The 17,646-nt window shown below is 36.7% G+C and overlaps 1 protein-coding gene across 6 annotated transcripts in view; it reads left to right on the top strand.

The window, feature by feature from the left end:
- LOC122568784 (lachesin-like) overlaps positions 1-17,646 on the top strand; it is a 473,901-nt gene that overhangs the window by 235,783 nt on the left and 220,472 nt on the right. The window contains exon 2 of one of the 6 annotated variants that reach the window (XM_043728946.1): positions 3,634-3,639. The exons of the other annotated variants lie outside the window; for them this stretch is intronic. The gene's annotated coding sequence lies outside the window, so the exon portion shown is untranslated. The remainder of the gene's footprint in view (positions 1-3,633; positions 3,640-17,646) is intronic. 6 annotated transcript variants of the gene reach the window in all.

Here is a 17,646-nt window from a genome sequence, read left to right on the forward strand (position 1 = left end):
CTGTTACTCGAGCGCGAACTCACGTTGTCATTTTCAACAAATACTTTAAAGGAAAGTTCATAAAAATTTGTACAATGTCTTAATATAATCGTCAACGCGACATGCAATTAAAAGGGATCCGGGTTTTAGGAAAATTAACAGAAAATTCACGATATTCGAGACACGAAACAACAAATAACAAGCTTTCGAGACGCGACGAAGGCATTAACGCAGGAAACATTCCGACGATGCATACGGTAGAAACACCAGGAATCCCTCAGCTGATAAGGCCATTGGGCGGAGTTATCAGATAAAATGATTCCCGACAGAGCGACGGAGGCCGTGCACGCGCGGACGCGCGAATACGTTAGAGCAGTGAAAATCGAGTCGAGTTTCCCTAGGCGATATCGAACAGATAGGACTTCACGGTTCAAAGGGCTCTCGAGTTTGGTATAGTGGGCGGAGAAGTGACCTAGAACCGAGCTGACGGCGGATCTAACGCGAAAATAATGAGACCTGTAAACCGGAAGCTGCTCCATATCGGCGGCAAGATCTCACGTACACGTACCATCTATCTTCTCCGCTATCGCTTGGCTGTTCTAAATACAAACGCGTTCACCCACGCGTGTGTATCGGTATGCACGCGCGCCGATAATTCTATTCCTATACTCGCACTGGACGTCGAAGACTAGCGATCTTTAATGTCATCTGAAAGCTTCCGCGTTACTCGCATTAGTATTCGGAAGTCCTGTCTTTGTGTTTTCTTTTTCTTTCTTTATTAAGAAAAAATTCAAATTAAGTACTTAGAAACATGTATCTTATAAGTTAAAAAACATACTTTGGATTAATTCTTTTCTATCTGTTAATGTAATTTTAACATATTTGCATATAATAAAGTACACTCGCGTAAGCTAAAATAAATCTTCATAGAGGTTGAAAATACTCAACGCGTAAAAGATATTTCTTTTCCATCTTCCAGCAAATATTTTTCGTTTCTTTAGTATTATCGTGTGACAATTATCCTTCGAAGAACGATTTTCTTTCGATTAGGCAAGAATTTTTGCATATTCTAGTCTATATATGTATAGAACTAATTATTCGATTTATCACATAACGTAATAAAGTTTTAAGTTCACGATAGTTGAATGCGCTTATTTGTTATAGTTGAATTGTTTCCGATCTATATACAAATTTAAGAGATCCTTTTGTCACTGTATAGCGTATGTTCAACGATAGGTAAAGTTTGGACAGCCGCTCTCAAACTCTAGCAGCAAACGGCTGTAAAAGAGGAAATAAATTTTATTCCCCTCTGTTCACCTTTCTTCTTTTTCCTACGGACTTAACTTGCAATCTTGAAACTCGAGCTTTATTCCACTGGTCCGCTTACAAAAGCAAGGGCGTGGAATTAAAACTTGCTATCCCTTCTCCAAAGAACTTTCTCAGATAACACGCTGTAGATAATCTTATTTTTCCATCTCATATAAAAATTACAGTTTCCAGATTTGTTTATGCTACGTACGAACGATACACTTATTATCTTTATGTGTTTCTCCAGAACATGGCCATAGACGTGTAAGCACCCTGCTCCTTCGCTAGTGTTTGCACATACAACAAGCTGCTTAACAAACACGAATACGCGTGCGCAACTAATCTGTAATCCTCCATATCTATGCTGCGCAAACAATATCGCTACAAACCTCGTCTATACATACGCGGACGCATACCGTTTATTTGCAGAAACGTATGCGAGTTTAATGCTTCCGAAGTATAACTGTTGCTGAAATTGATGATAAAACTTTGATAGAAGAAAATTACTCAGTCCAAAAATTTTCGGTTCGTTCTCCGTCTCTCGATATATTACAATATTGCGCGATGTATTTTAAAAATAATTTAAATAATTTAAATTCAAGGTAAATCGTAATCTTAGTTTCATTTATCCTTTTATTGTCTGAAATTTATTTTCTGAAGATTTATATTCGAAAGGAGGTTTAAATCTTGCTCGGAAGAAGATTAATCTCAATTTGCATTTTTGTTATTTCTTTATTTTCTGGAATTAAACAGTTTTTATTCGGAAAAAGATCAATCCACCTATTATCGTAAAACACTCATTTTCGTAACCAGAGGAATTTCGAAAAATTCCAGTGCTATTTTAAAAATTACAATCGACCTTTACAAGAACAACACCGAATGAACTTACATCATTTAAAGGCGCAAGTGTCTCCATGCGTCTCCCTAAGCGTTTACATCGGTAAAGACGCGGCACGAGTTCGCAAAGTTGTGCAATTTAGCACCAAGCGTCGCTCAGCATCGATTTGGTGTTCCTTGTCGCAGATAATAGCGTTTGCCAGGTTTATTTACTGCGCGTTTTATCTGAATGGGTCGTGGTCTCGTGCAGGGCTAACAATAAGTGTGGCCCGACCAGAAGCACGAACAGCCGGCTGCCAATGCTGGTAGGTGCACACTTGCACACCGTTCACCTGTGCACGCAAGGAACACAGCTCGTGAAAATCATATAGGGTGTACCAATTGTCACAGTGTAAGCGAAAATGGCGCAATTCTACGCAAAAAGGTATGTCAAAAAAGTAGAATAATATTTATTCATATAATGCGTCGCTTTTCAGAAAATTTAGTTTGAAAACTTGTCAAATATGTACGTGGGAACTTGGTTATTTCCTGATCGGATATGAATAGAGCTCATTGTTATTTCTATTATAATACCATAACCTGTTTTACATACAAATATTAAAATTTTAATTAATTTCCTTGTAAAGACAGGAATATGTAGAATAAAAGTTTTTCGTGTACCACTTGTTCACCAGAGATTGGATTTCTGTCGTCGCAAGTATCGAATATTTCATTTTACAGAACCAAGAGCTGATTGGAAAAGCTGTTTACTCTTACGTGATAATCAAATTTAATTGAAAAAGAGGATTATTTCTAGATTTTCGTAGAATAATAATACTAAGATGTAACGTAGATAGCGATAGACGTGAAACATCTTCGTTGTTATAAGATTGTAAAGCCTCGTTTTCAAGAAAATAGAATATGAACACATTTCATCCAGAATCAACCCGGTGTACACTCCACAAATTTTCAAACTCGACACTCTCCAAAAAGAAGAGTCACACGAAAAACTTTTATTCTACATTTTCCATTTCCCGACTAAACTCTAATGACTGAAACACCCTATACATATTAACAATAGCAACTGGCGGAAGCTAGTGGTTAGCCCGAGGGAATCGTACAGCAAAGTCCGTGTTGCACTGAAATTATGAACGCTGCTGTTATTCTCCACCAGTTTTCCTTGATTTTCAAAGAGAATCCTTTCCTCCATTTGCGAAAATACCACTTTCTCCCTGTTTTCCGCAACCATCAATCCCATGGTTACAATCTAAACTGATAATCGCGGACGGACACGCTCGCGTAATAATTTCAATGGGAACGAGCAGTTTACGGGAGCCTCCTTCTGCTTGTCCGAGCCTTATACAGGAAATTGCCATTCTTCCGAGTATCGGTTCGATAAGATTTATCGCTCGAGCTGCCACCGACACAAATCACCTAATCAATCGTTATCGTTCGTTACTTAAATTCCTACTTGCCAGGTCCCGCAACCTCCTTTCAGACGACTTTTTCGTCTGTTCGTTTTTGGGACAGTTCCAGGTTGCAGTCGGCGATTCTTTCTTTTACATTCTTTTCGAGAGCGGGGAAGGGTCCGGAGAAAGTGCTGACTCGAACGCTCAGTGAGAGAGTAAACAGGGAACCTGGATGATGTATTTACCATCCAAACGTTTCCCGCCAGTGCTGAATTTTTGTGTTACGTGGAGCGTGATCGTGTGTCTGCGATGAAACACTGCGCTTTGTCTCCGCGGCTGTACACGCTGTTATTTACGAATACACGACGATGGAATCTCTTGCACACTTTATTAAATATAATCTTTCATCTTGAATCTGATAATGTCGTAGTTAAAATTTGTTAACGCGACGAGACAATTAGTTAAACGTAACCGAGGAAAATGCGTATTTAAAATGTCATTCTATTGTATTTAAAGTCGAAAGTACTGTTTATCCTCGGTTGCTGTCATATTACGTATTGTTGGCGATTAAAGAGGAAAGCTGCTATCCTCGGATAGAAATAAAAATTAATTTCGTACTAAACAGTATTCTTTATAAGGTAGATCACACCTTACACTAAATCTCATTCTACTTGCAATTGGCTACTTTATTCGTTATTGTCAATTGTGGTGAGAAACTGGTACCTCTGAATAAAAGTAAGAACAATAGTTCCATATAATTTCGTCTGAAACAATAATTTCTATCGTTATTCCAACTCAAATATTTTATTTAAGGTTGAAAGCACTCTCTACCCTCGACTGTTGTTATTCTACTTATTATTCACAAGTAACTTACCGTTACCTATTGAGGAAATTACCTTTGAATAGAAACAAGAATCAATATTTTCTGCCATTTTATCACCGACAATAATCTCTATCATCCCTTTCAAAGGTGAAAACACTTTTTGTCCTCAACCTCTGTCGCCCTACTTATCTTACAAATCAAAATGAAAAACTACTATCCACGAATAGGAAGAAACATCAAAATTTCATATCATCTCATCTGAAACAGTAATTTCCATAAAACGGATCGTTCTGTCGCAAAAAGATCTACGTTCAAAAAGCACACGGTACCTACCCTCTAACAATAAATAAAACAATCTTTTAATCCCCACCCGATCGAGCCGGGCTGTCATTCAATTTGCTCACGGTACCATTTCGTTCAATTAATACGTCTCGCCCAATAGTCAGACGATTTTAATCAAAGCTTCGGGCTTCGTTACTTGGTCGGCGAAAGGGGGAGGAATCGATCGCCACCGGTGCTATTCCGAATATTTTCAGGAAATTCGTCGGAGAATTCGCCACTCTGCGGTCCAAGTAATTTGTCGACTCGGACGACATGTTGCACGCGGACAAGAAATACCGTGATCACGGCCCGATACCTGGTCCAACCCCTTTTCGTCCAGCCTGTCGTCGGTATTCGACGAATTCGAATCGATCCTGCGGCCCCGCTGAAATTTCGACGATGTGTGTGCGTCTATCCGACCGAACAGGAACGTTCGATTCCCGTTTGGCGTCGCGTGTGTAATGTTTCGTGTGTCTGCATATTTCCGACACAGCCGACAATTCGTCTTTCATGTACGGCGGCCAGCACGCGACGAATGTTAAAAACCTCCTCGAGCATTCTGCGAGGCACGCGACCAATGCGCCACCGCAAACGGGACCAACGAACAGATAGAGGGTGGCGTAAAGGGGTTGCGGAGGAGGCAGAACGAGATGTCGACGTTTGACGAGACCGCGACGAGATGGCGGAGACGAATTGAACTGGTATTTTGCGGCAGATAGGTCCAACTGTTCGAGATGAATTTGATTGTCATGGAGACAGTTAACGGGAAATTTTGGGCGGTTTCCACTGAGTCACGCGTTTCATGCGTTTAACTGACACGTTAGAAAATCTTGTTAGGGTTGTTATCGAGCATTCTTCGTGGTTTTAACATCCTCTAACTTAACAATTTGATTAATTGGCCTGGACTCTTAAAGCGAGATGGTTGATAAGTTAATGGCTGGAGGTGAGGGGCTGCAAGGGGTTCTTAATTCGAGCTTCGCGTTTCATGAACACGCTGACTGATTTGTTTTCGGTGTGTTTCTCTTCTGTGCGAGATTAGGAGGTTGCTAGCGAGTTTACGTATGAAGGAACGATGACAATTATAGGGTAGAAGAGATTTGATAAGAAAGACTAATATTATAAACGTACGCTTACAAATAGTAAATCTGTTATTAACAGTAAAACTACCGATATGTGATACGTGTACATATAAATATCTTATTTGCATAAACGACTGCGATAAAAATGTCATGACAACGATAAATAGCTAAATAATTAAAAATGAAGTAATAGTGTTGCTGCCACAATAAACGTTAATCAACGTTAATCAAAAGCATCTACCTCTTTTCGTTACGAGCCTCTCAATTTTGCAAAATGTGCAACATTTTATCCATAACTGTCCCACACCTGACATTAAGAAACCTCTACATATATAACGTAATTCTTTGCTTTGGAATTAGAACATTCCACCAACGTTCATTTCATCTTGGTTCCTTTAATTTCGCCAATGAGCAATGCTTAAATATTCGAATAACAGTGGAAAACCACTCATTCGTTCCAGCCAGTGCGCATTTCAAACCGCATTACACTTATAACGCTACATTTATCTTAATGCTTCCGTTCCAGCGAGCTCTATTATTTCAAGCTCGTGCTGTCCTGTCCGAGATTACACTTTATCCAACTACAAAGTCCTTAAATATTCAGTGATATTGCAGAAAAAGTTTACAGAGAAATTGAAAACGAAATTATACCGTCGTTTCATAAATAATAACGTCGACGCGGCTCGTACAAACGTTCCGCGTAACATTTCACACAAGCGTTCGTTAGCGGGTTTGACTTGACATTTTCCAACGTTCGACAAAGCTAATTTTTCAGACCCAAGGGACATTTAAACCTGTTTAAACAAATATCCCTCCTTTTAGCCGGTTGATCGAGCTCATTTCTCATTCAACAATGCAACAGAATTCCACGGGATGTAATTATACTAATTTGACGATAGCTGTGCCACCCTCCCCCACGTTTATTTACCGATATAAAATTAATTGCCAATTCGAAGCGTTGTCCGATTCGACCACTTAATTATTGTAATGGTTGAATATTTTATCCTACGCATAAATTTCTACTCGGCAAACTACGACAATTACGCGTAGTCGTTTGAATATTTATGCAACTAGGCTGTTCTATCGCGTCTATTCGTGGTAACCGAAAATGTCGAACGCGGTTCCCCAGAAATTTATGAATGAAGTAACTTGAAACAGACTTTTAGAATTGTAACGTGTATTCGTAAAATACATGGCGTTTTAGGCAAAGATACATGTAAAATGTATAAACGAGAAATAATTTCAGTACTTGGAGCTATTTATATTTTCACTGTGACTCGTGATTTCGTGCAGATTATCGACGATTCATGAAATATTCTTCTGCGTGAAATAGATAAAGTATCATACCAGTTTATTATTCGAATATTACGCAGCTTAGTAAATCGCGTCTCATAATTTATCGTTATCCTGCTTTCAGTAACCGTGAATCATTTTATTTTACTCTATTGATTCTTCGTAATTAATTACACGAGATATTGTTAATGAAATGTTATGAATCACATGTTGCGAGATACCGGTATCAATAAGAAATACTCTTGCACGATAGTAACAAGTTCGATAATAAAACAATCAGAAAGTACAAGTTGTCTGATTGCGTATCTTATTTTTTTTTTATTGTTTGTTTTTAATATTACAATTTGTCCAGTGGGACATTAGGTAAAATGTTGTAACATGTAATTGAATAGCATGTGGATGGTTACCCCCAGCGGGGTACCATCTTCGGCGTATCTTATTTGGCAAAAAATTATAAAATCGTAAAAAAAAAAGAGGAAATCTATAACCTATTACATATAACTTGCTAGTTTATTCATATGATTAGTCGGTAAATTATTGTGCGAGAGGAACCTGATATTACAGCTGTCGTATTACGAATATTATAATATCGGTGTATGAAAAATTCACGAGAGTTATTTCAAGTAATCCTAGATTATCGACGATTCTAAAATTCATGGAGAACAGTGTTCCCTCTGCAAAACTCATTTCTATACTCCTGTTTCCATTCGCAAGCTTCCAATAACGTTCAAAAGGGGACTCAGAACTTAATCACACAGCTTTGGACAGGCTTTTTTTATTTCGATCGCGTTTCGAACTTCCGAGGTCGAACTATATGCCGAGCTGCCCTCGCTCTCCAATTCTATAACGAATTTCGTAAAATATTCCATCGTTGAAATTTTCAAATATTAAACGGATCATTGCGGAATTAAAGGAAAATCCTCTTCTTTTTTCCTGTAACAGTCGCCGACTCCATGAACTCGTATCTATTTGTTTCGCGAACGAATCGCGCGGTTTACAGAAAAGAGGCGGAAAAAGAAAACGAAGCCGTGGAAGTTAGCACGAAACGCAGTGCGAACGAAAGCACGTTGCAAGGCAACTTTAGAGGTTTCTATCGCGAAACGCGTCGATCGAGAGCTAAAGTTACACGAAATTATGTGCAAACACAACTAAACGCGAGAAACCGTAACACAAAGAGAAAGTAGAATCGCGGTCTCCTTCATATCGTTCCCTTTAGAATATTCTAACAATTTACGCGATATCGCGAACTAGTTTTCGAGCAACGAATCGACGTCTCAGCGACATTTTATTCGTTCGCTGTTCGTTACTCGCTATTCGTGCAATCAACTATTCTACTGTGTATGGTGAATAGGGGAGTTTTGTAACTTCGTTACGTGCTGTAACTGCAGAAGCAGTTACGTTCGAATGAAATATGATTTTTTCTTTTAGAATTTCTGTGGCCGGCTGTAATAGCCGGCAGGCACGTAGAAACATATTTAACTAACTACTTTATGAAAAATACGATCGAATTTTATGACGAAGTTGAAAAAACATCGTTAAACGCAATGAAAATTACATTTCGGCGAACAAAAATATTTAGTTATTCTAATTGTTTCTTATTTTTTTGTTTTTAGGATTATTTCAAATATACAGCAACTCATGGTACACATATATTATTGACTTTTACTGAGACACAAACATAATTGTACAGACGGACGTATTTATTTTCATTGCACAACTTTGATTACAATCATCTATATAATACACTTATTATATTACGAGCCGATAGTGATAGATTTTCGTATTAATTATTATAATCACCTATGTGTATTGTACTTATTACACGAATCGATTGTTGTATTATTAGAAAGATACATTACATCATAATATGTTCGTTATACAACTGCGGATATAATACACAGATAATAAGATAAAATGAGTGACCTGATTGAAATAATTGTACAGAATGATCGATTGTGATTTTTCGAAATTTTGACAAATTACAAACCGAAAGAGTTGTTTTTTTGCTTGTAAACCGGTGTAGATTTTCTACTTACAAATGAAGATTGAATGATTATATATCATCATTATCATTTATCTTCTTGCGAAATTACATATATTTTATCTGTCTATTTGTTGAAAACATAATAAAGAGTCAATACTAATCACGGAGAAAAATAAAAGTTGCGCTGCTCGTTGTAAAAGGCACAATGTCCGTAGTTTGGACGAGACAGCATGCGAAATAGCGTGAGTGGAAGGAAATTTTAAATTATGCAACCTGTCGGTGACAGTCCTTTAGCTGGCGGTTGCATCGATAAATACAAAGTTCCTTTAGAAACAATACAGAATATTTCAATCGCCAGTAAGCTCTCTTTTATTCAGGTCACTGTGAAAAGAATAATCTCAATCGTTCGAATATCGCGTGTACTTTTTGTTGATAATTCGTAATAAGTATATCTCATGGAAAACGAAAAAGAGAAGAGGAAACAGTACAATATTGAACGAATTTGATATAAAAACGAAAAAGAAAATGATATTAATACGAAAGAACAGAACATGTAAGACAATACTGTCTTAGATAAATGATTGTTCATGTCGTTATATTTGAATGAAGTATAAACTATATCGTGCGATTCATGAAATATCGCTTTTTTTAACTTTTATATTCTTATAAAATTTTTTAAGGAACTCTGTCTATACAATAAATCTTATAACAATATGTTGTTTTAATTGATAAGTTTGTGAAAATATTGGCACTTACACCCTAACGTGTCAATATTTTTATATTTCTTTGCAGATTTGAACAAGATATAAAATATACATATAGCGCAATTTATGGAGCTCCATTTCTCATATCTTTCTCCTACAATTACTAAACACGATCAGTTCATGTAACAGGTATTAATCGTACAATATCACATATTGTTCTAACTAACCTTTTAAGTTCCAATTGTAAGCGTACTTTAATTTAAATTTATAAAACACAAATATTCAAATATTNCAAATATTCAAATATTCAAATATTCAAATATTCAAATATTCAAATATTCAAATATTCAAATATTCAAATATTCAAATATTCAAATATTCAAATATTCAAATATTCAAATATTCAAATATTCAAATATTCAAATATTCAAATATTCAAATATTCAAATATTCAAATATTCAAATATTCAAATATTCAAATACTCAAATATACAAATATACAAATATTCAAATATTCAAATATTCAAATATTCAAATTCTTTATTATTAGTTATCGAATTATTTTTATATTTCTTTGTAGATCTGAACAAGATATAAAATATACATATAGCGTAATTTATGGAGCATCATTTCTCGTATCTTTCTCCTAAAATTACTAAACATGCTCATTTCATATAGCAGATATTCAATGTACAATAGCACATATTGTTCTAACTAACCTTTGGAGTTCCAATTGTAAGTGTATTTTAATTTAAATTTATAAAACAGTGCATCTTCAATATTGTCTTTTTTGTTTCTTTTTTCTTTTTTGGAAGAAAGAAACATCATTTCCTAATCATTTTACAAGTACATGCTATTAATCTTTTGACAAGAAAATTTCTTACATGATACTATTATACCTTCTGTTCGAAGTATCGTTACTGTTATGCATGTAGTTACGTAATTACTTCATATATTAAATAAAGTTTCTCTTATATTATTGAAGTCTCCTAATATATTAAGTGAAGAAACTATAGTTTCGTAAAACATCGAGTTATGTTACAACACCAGCCACACCACATCCACGACAGCGTATATGGAAAATCGACTATAACAATTAATATCGCGAGACGAAAACTGTCTCGCTGCACGTAGAGTGGCTGCTTAATGGAACCGTCGTAATTAATGAAATTATCACGCAGTCGGCTGTTTGAAGAGGTTAATCCTTCAGGAAGAGTAAATTTCTGCGTCGAATTCATTGAATTCGCAACGAATCTACTAAACGAAACCGTGGCTCCAACATAGGCAGGAGAAAATTAAAAAAAAAATTACGCTCCCACGAATTCTCGATTATACGAATTCTTTTCTCTTTCTCTCTCTCTCTCTCTCATCCGTCTGCTCTGTTTTCGGCAATGGAATAATTGCGTAGGCGTTTCATAACCGTAAAACATGCTCCTATTTTTTATTCCGTTAAAATAAAATAAAATAAAATAAAATAAAACGAAAGCTTTTGTTCGTATCTGGATCGATGGGAAACAGAACTCGGTGAACAAATACGTTTGATATCGTTTCAAAACGATTTCATGATAAAAGAAAAAGGGAATAATATTCTGCGCTGTGTAAGTCTGTAATTTTTATAAAAGAAAAATAAAAGAAAGAGATAATGGTGGAATCACGAAGTTAGAGGATAGTACATACACCGGAGTGGCATTAACGCAAAGGTTTTTGCTGAGCACGCGAAATCCATATGGATGTAAAGTTTCTTTGATCGATTGCTAATATTGCCCCCGTGGCTATCCATTACTCCAGCTTCGAATATTGCGAATAATACGCGGATATCGTACTTCGCGATCAGCTCGATGACTTCCGCCATCCCAGAGGTGCACACGATCCGTCGATATCTATCGTGCCTGTTCCGATCCGAGAATTATATCGGACAAGATGCTTCGTGATAATTGAACCGAATACACGTATCGTGACCTTTGTTTCCTCGAAATAATTAATTGTTTATAAACATCGGTTAATTAAATTAATTTGGAACGTTCGTGATAAATGAATAGCATTAAATTTTCGTAAGCTTTAGAGTAATTTTTACTTGCAGTAATTCACACATACACACACACATACACTTGTTATAAGTTTAAAAGAAACAGCATTGCAAAGAAATTATGTATTTGACTAAAAGAAAATGGATTGATGAAAGAAATATATATTGGTAGAATCATGTTCGTTGAATAAAAATCATCTTACAATGAGCGTAGAAAGTTTAATAATTTTCTTAGCATAAGCGAATGCAACGTTTACAAAGTGTCTGATTTTATTTAAGAAACAAATATCCGCAAGAACGTAACTAGAAATTAAATTATCTAGCAACTTGTTTCTTTGAAGTCACAGAACAACGAAAAGAATCCCAAATTCACTTGAAACTTGGAAAGGATACTTCGTGTGAAGTAAAGTAAGAAGTTTAAATTGATACAGTGGTATCATGTTGCTTGACTAATCTTCATCGCGTTTCAGCAAAAAATTAAAGCTATTCTAAATATGTAGTTTTACCGATGCGCTGAAAGTTTCACTAACAATAAATTCTGTCTTGTGTCAAGGAGTATCAAACGTTATACGAAGTACGTAGTTCGACGATGGAATAGGAGAACCTAAGGGGATTTAAGTAAAATAACTGAAATGAGCTTGGCAAAGAGGTTGAAAAAATTTGGCCACATTTTCCCTTTGTTCACGGTTGAATAACGGACAATTGAAATGCTATTTCATCGTGTCGACGTTAATTCCGGCTAAGAAAAATATCACTTTGTTCGTGTTTAATTTACACCATAACTATGTCTGGCGCTAAGATTTCCTACTTCTAATTTAATTGTCGGTAACAACGTTCCAAGATCCGCTCCAAGTTATTCTTGTTAAGTAACATATTTGACTATTCAAGCGTCGTTTAAATATTCATCTAACGCGATGTAAATTAGCGCAAAAAAGGAAGGTTGCTCGACCTTCTGTTTTAATCTCTCCTCCTTTAAGCTTCTCCAAGTTTTCCACTATCTGAGTCATATTTAACATCTTTGATTAATTTTGAATAGATATTGAGTCGCTGGTTGTATTATTTAGGAACTTTCAAAAGTACTGTACGAGGTATTTTATTTATCTGCTGGCAAGGTGTTTCATTTATTCATGATCTTTAAGAAATATCCTTTTCCTCATACTGCTAAAAATATTTCAAATTTCCTCGAACTTCGTAAAGTTGTAAGTTCCAGGTGAAAGGAGGTATAATAATGAAAAAGAGATTAACCAAATCGTTGAGATCCTTGTTCATAATCACGATGTTTAAAGATTCACCAACGTAAACTTTCAAAGAGGAGATTTCCGAAGAAAAGAAGTTGCAAGAATAAAATAAAAAGTCTGTATGTATAGTGGATTAAAGAAGAAAGCAAATCGAAACAGTAAATCGGAATAGTCACCAGGGAAAAATCGTGAAGGCGAAGTAACGCAGTTAAACGGTAGTGCCGTAGTTAGGTTGCCGAGCTCATTCATGGCCAATTGATTTTGGCCATGAGAGACCCTCAGAGGAAGCACCGTCTTGTAACCCTAAATGGTAAATTGAATTGACATTAATTCCACGGCAGCGAATCGCACGTTGCTATTCGCGTTGCTTACGACCACCGGACGCGTTTCACCCGATGCTCGACAACGATAATACACAACAATATGAAGCCGTACGGAAAGACCGGCATCGTATCGCCGTGTACTACACGTCGAAAGGGTTGTAACCGGATATAGGCTAATCTCGCCTCACGTAGGTTTCCTCCTGTAGCGAGCCATGCCCCGGGCATTTCGACGACCGCCATCCGGCTTGCGACGAAGAAGAAATTAAGCGGACAGAATAATGATGTAAGCCGACCAATGTAAGCTTTCACGCGCTGGGGAACCGAAGAAACGCGTCGTAGAAGGGTTAATACCGACCTCGGGATGCCGTGGGGTCGCCGCCAAGACTTCTGATGCCGACTGAAGGGAGCTGAACAGAGTTTAGCCTAGAAAACGAGCAGAACGAATCAGTCGTGATCGAATGTCAGAGAAAAAGAAGCTGAGAAGCGCAAAGAAGCGCGGGGAGGAAAGGGGTAAAATGTTTTTGCTTTCTGGGAGAACCGTGATGTAACCTTATTGGTAGTTGGAGTAATTTTATATGATTGGATTTGGTTTAGGTTGGTCTGTTGTAAGATTAGATCAGTGGTTTCATTAACTGATTCTGATAAACGGACTACGGATATTCATGCATTTATACCAGGTACAAATATGCAAAAATGGATAAGGTTGTGCATAAATGCAAAAATATGTAAAATACCAACATCCGGACGACTTTACACATTTTAACTAGAAATTGAACCTCAAAGTTTCGCCACCAAATAAATCCATGCTTACGTTACTAGATTTCACAATAAATGTGGGGATATAAATAATATTCAATATTTTATCAAAAATTATATCTCTATATTTTGTTATCAGACGACTTGAAATCGCGGCTACTAAATTTTACTACAAATACATATATTCAACGATTCAAATGATTTTCTGTATTTGAATTAAGGTTAAATCTCTTCTCTCGCATGAACCGATAAATATCCGTATCGGTTGCAACGAAATTTGAACGGTCTTGATATTGCATCGGGGACGTGAACGTCGATCGTGAAAAATATAGTCTGGTATAAAGTCAACAACAAAGGAACTCATCGATCTGCGACTTGGACGTGACGTGAGAAAAGTCGTTTATCAAAATTCGAGTGTCGCTTTCCCTATGATGCTCGTTCGACGGTTGCACAAGCTTGGAACGCGTCGTAATTAATAACCATGTGCAACACCGCCCGGTGATACAGCGTGTTTGATTTAAATATATACGTTTATCTAAAAGTTCATTGTAGAAGTTAATTAATCGTTATAACAAACGTATTTGATTTTGGTTCGTTTGTACGAAAATCGAAGAAGATGTATGGTGGATACGTATATAATAATTCACGAAAGTACTCGAACACTTGTGGACATTTTTTTGTGAATGTTATAGGAAACATTTTGAGATTATATTAGCAGTATGACAGGAAAATTTGGAAAATATCACGGTAACGTCAATGTGATTTTTCTTTGCTGAAGAATGTCATTCTTCTTATGTCCTTCGAGCTTTTCCTTTTAAAATACTTCTCATGTTTTGTACCCTTTTTTCCTTTCCCCGTTGCAACACATTTTTTTACTTCGTACCTATTTCTCCAACAGTCTCTACTTTTTCCATCTTGGTTTCTATTTCTATTCTTTCCGAACTTTATCCTCTTTCCGTGCAACCCTTCCTTTTTCTTTTATTTCAACGTCTCCTTTCTCTTTATTTCAACTGCTTTCCCATACTTCCACTTCTCACAGCTACTTCCCCTTATGTTCATTTTTTCTTCCATCCCATCTTTCTCTGTTTCTTCTGTTTCCCCCCCCCCTCTCCTCTTCCCCTTCTCTTTCACTCTCATGTTTCCCTTCCATTTTCGCGCAAAGCTCGTTCTTCGTCCGCTGAAACACTGTCACCATGGTTGAACCGCGTGTACGTGTAAGCCGCGACCTCAAAAGAGGCCAGGAACTTGTCGACTCGCGGCCACACGTCGTCGACTATCGATCCTTCGATGCCACTTTGTGGTGAGCTTGTCTCGGGACCGGCAAAGCAAACCACCGAAACTACGGGTTCCCCTGGATCACCGATACTATCGACTGTTCGGATATTTGCCCCTGGTAAATATTGCCCTCGTAAAATACACTTGACAAAAGTAGAGTTTGTTCTCTCGCGTGTTTCTTTTCAGTTAAAATTGAAGTAACAAATTTTACGTACGTACTTGAAAAAATGATGGATTATGTAATCTATAATCAACGTATCGCTTTATCTCCGTTCCGTCGACTTAATTGACCATTTAGTCTCTAACGGATCTCGCTTAACCTCCGCAATCTCCTAGAATCGGCGCGGTTGATTAACCGAGAAGATCGTTGATTTATACCGCGAAATCCGGAAATCCGTGAGAGGACAGCAATTTACGAGCCATCGACTTGACTCGATATATCCAACCAACTTGTGAAAGAAGGAAACAAAGGAAACGAAAAGAGTAAGCATGGAAGACAGCTAGTAGTCAAATATTNCAAATATTCAAATATTCAAATATTCAAATATTCAAATATTCAAATATTCAAATATTCAAATATTCAAATATTCAAATATTCAAATATTCAAATATTCAAATATTCAAATATTCAAATATTCAAATATTCAAATATTCAAATATTCAAATATTCAAATATTCAAATATTCAAATATTCAAATATTCAAATACTCAAATATTCAAATATTCAAATACTCAAATACTCAAATATTCAAATACTCAAATACTCAAATACTCAAATACTCAAATACTCAAATATTCAAATATCCAAATATTCAAATATTCAGAGATTCAAGGATTCAAGGATTCAAAGATTTAAAGATTCAAAAAGAAGGTAGGGAGAAAGGTAAATAGGAAAGGAAATATCGGTGAATTGTGATTGTTTGACGTGAATCTTGTGCAAATGATACTGAGTTTACACGAAACGAGCTAAGGATATCGTCAAGCGGTCAAATCCTGTATCGGCGCGTTGATAGAAATGCAAATTCGCGTCGCGACGCGGCCGTCGTACAATCGAGGCAACGGCAGGAAATGTTTACGCGGGGCGAGGGGATCGAAGCGGGTGCTACATGGGTATACAGGGTTTCACGGAGCCAATTACACGTGTGATGATCAACACGCCGCTATAAAGCTATGATTAGGGGGATATGGCGAGAGAGCGCGAACCGCTACACGCCTATCGACAGTTTGACCCAGCATGAATATCGGCGTCCAATAATAGCCTGGCCTTTGCCAGCAGTTTAAGTCATAAAGGAAAAGATCCCCCTGCATGTATCCCACCAGTTCGATGCACTCGATTCATCGTGTTCGTTAAATGTCATTAAATGTCGAAATGGTGATTATACGTATAAGATGATTTAGTTGATTATTAAGTGTGGATTAATCTATGTAGAGTTGTTTAAATACGCGTTATGTTACAGTGGGAGAAACTTTGTTATTGAATGATTACGCAACGAAATGGATTATAATCAGGTTTCAGAGGAATAGAATAAACACAACTAAGAAAATGAAACTTTTACAGATATTTCTTTTATCTATCAAATATAAGTAGATTAATACAATTTTCATATCAATTTTTATATCAATATTCGAGGAATATTTTATATTTTGCACACCTTATTTCAGATTCAAAGATTATATCTAACACTGTTGCAACAACGTAATTTTCTCTGCATACCGGAGCTTCGATAATAGAAAAACAAGCCAGAAATCGTCTTTATATCTTCATGTTGTGAAGAAATTATCCCTTGCTTTGAACAAGTAAAAGAATCTGATTTCAAATTCAAAGATTCAAAGATTACAAAATGCTGGAATTAAGAAGTCCAAAAGTTCAAAGATTCAATCGTACAACAAACAAATATCATCAGCAACCAAATGGACAATCGAAAAATCGCTTCCTAATCGTGTCACTAGGTCGTTTTCCAAGCACACGTGTTGTACAAATATCAACAAGCACTCGAATTTCCTACTTTCGCGCTTCATTTTCTGAAAGTGCAGCACTTCTTCGTTTTAGGATTATAGAAAACCAATTTCATTCGTGAACACTCTACGTGTACGGCCGTGGTTATTTAGCAAGTTCGAGCAGAAACGCGTCGTATGCTACACTCGCGACAAGATGCCGTCAATAACGATGCACTCTCACGCTTTTCCGTTCTTTCACGATAAGTGGATATTGTAAGTTCAAAGGAATATAGAAACGGTGAATATTTACTCACACCACCGCACTTTTCGCCAAGCATGCGTGTGCGAGCGAGCGTTATTCGTGTAAAACAATT

The sequence above is a fragment of the Bombus pyrosoma genome, linkage group LG6, assembly GCF_014825855.1.
Source record: "Bombus pyrosoma isolate SC7728 linkage group LG6, ASM1482585v1, whole genome shotgun sequence".
Taxonomy (NCBI): Eukaryota; Metazoa; Arthropoda; class Insecta; order Hymenoptera; family Apidae; genus Bombus; species Bombus pyrosoma.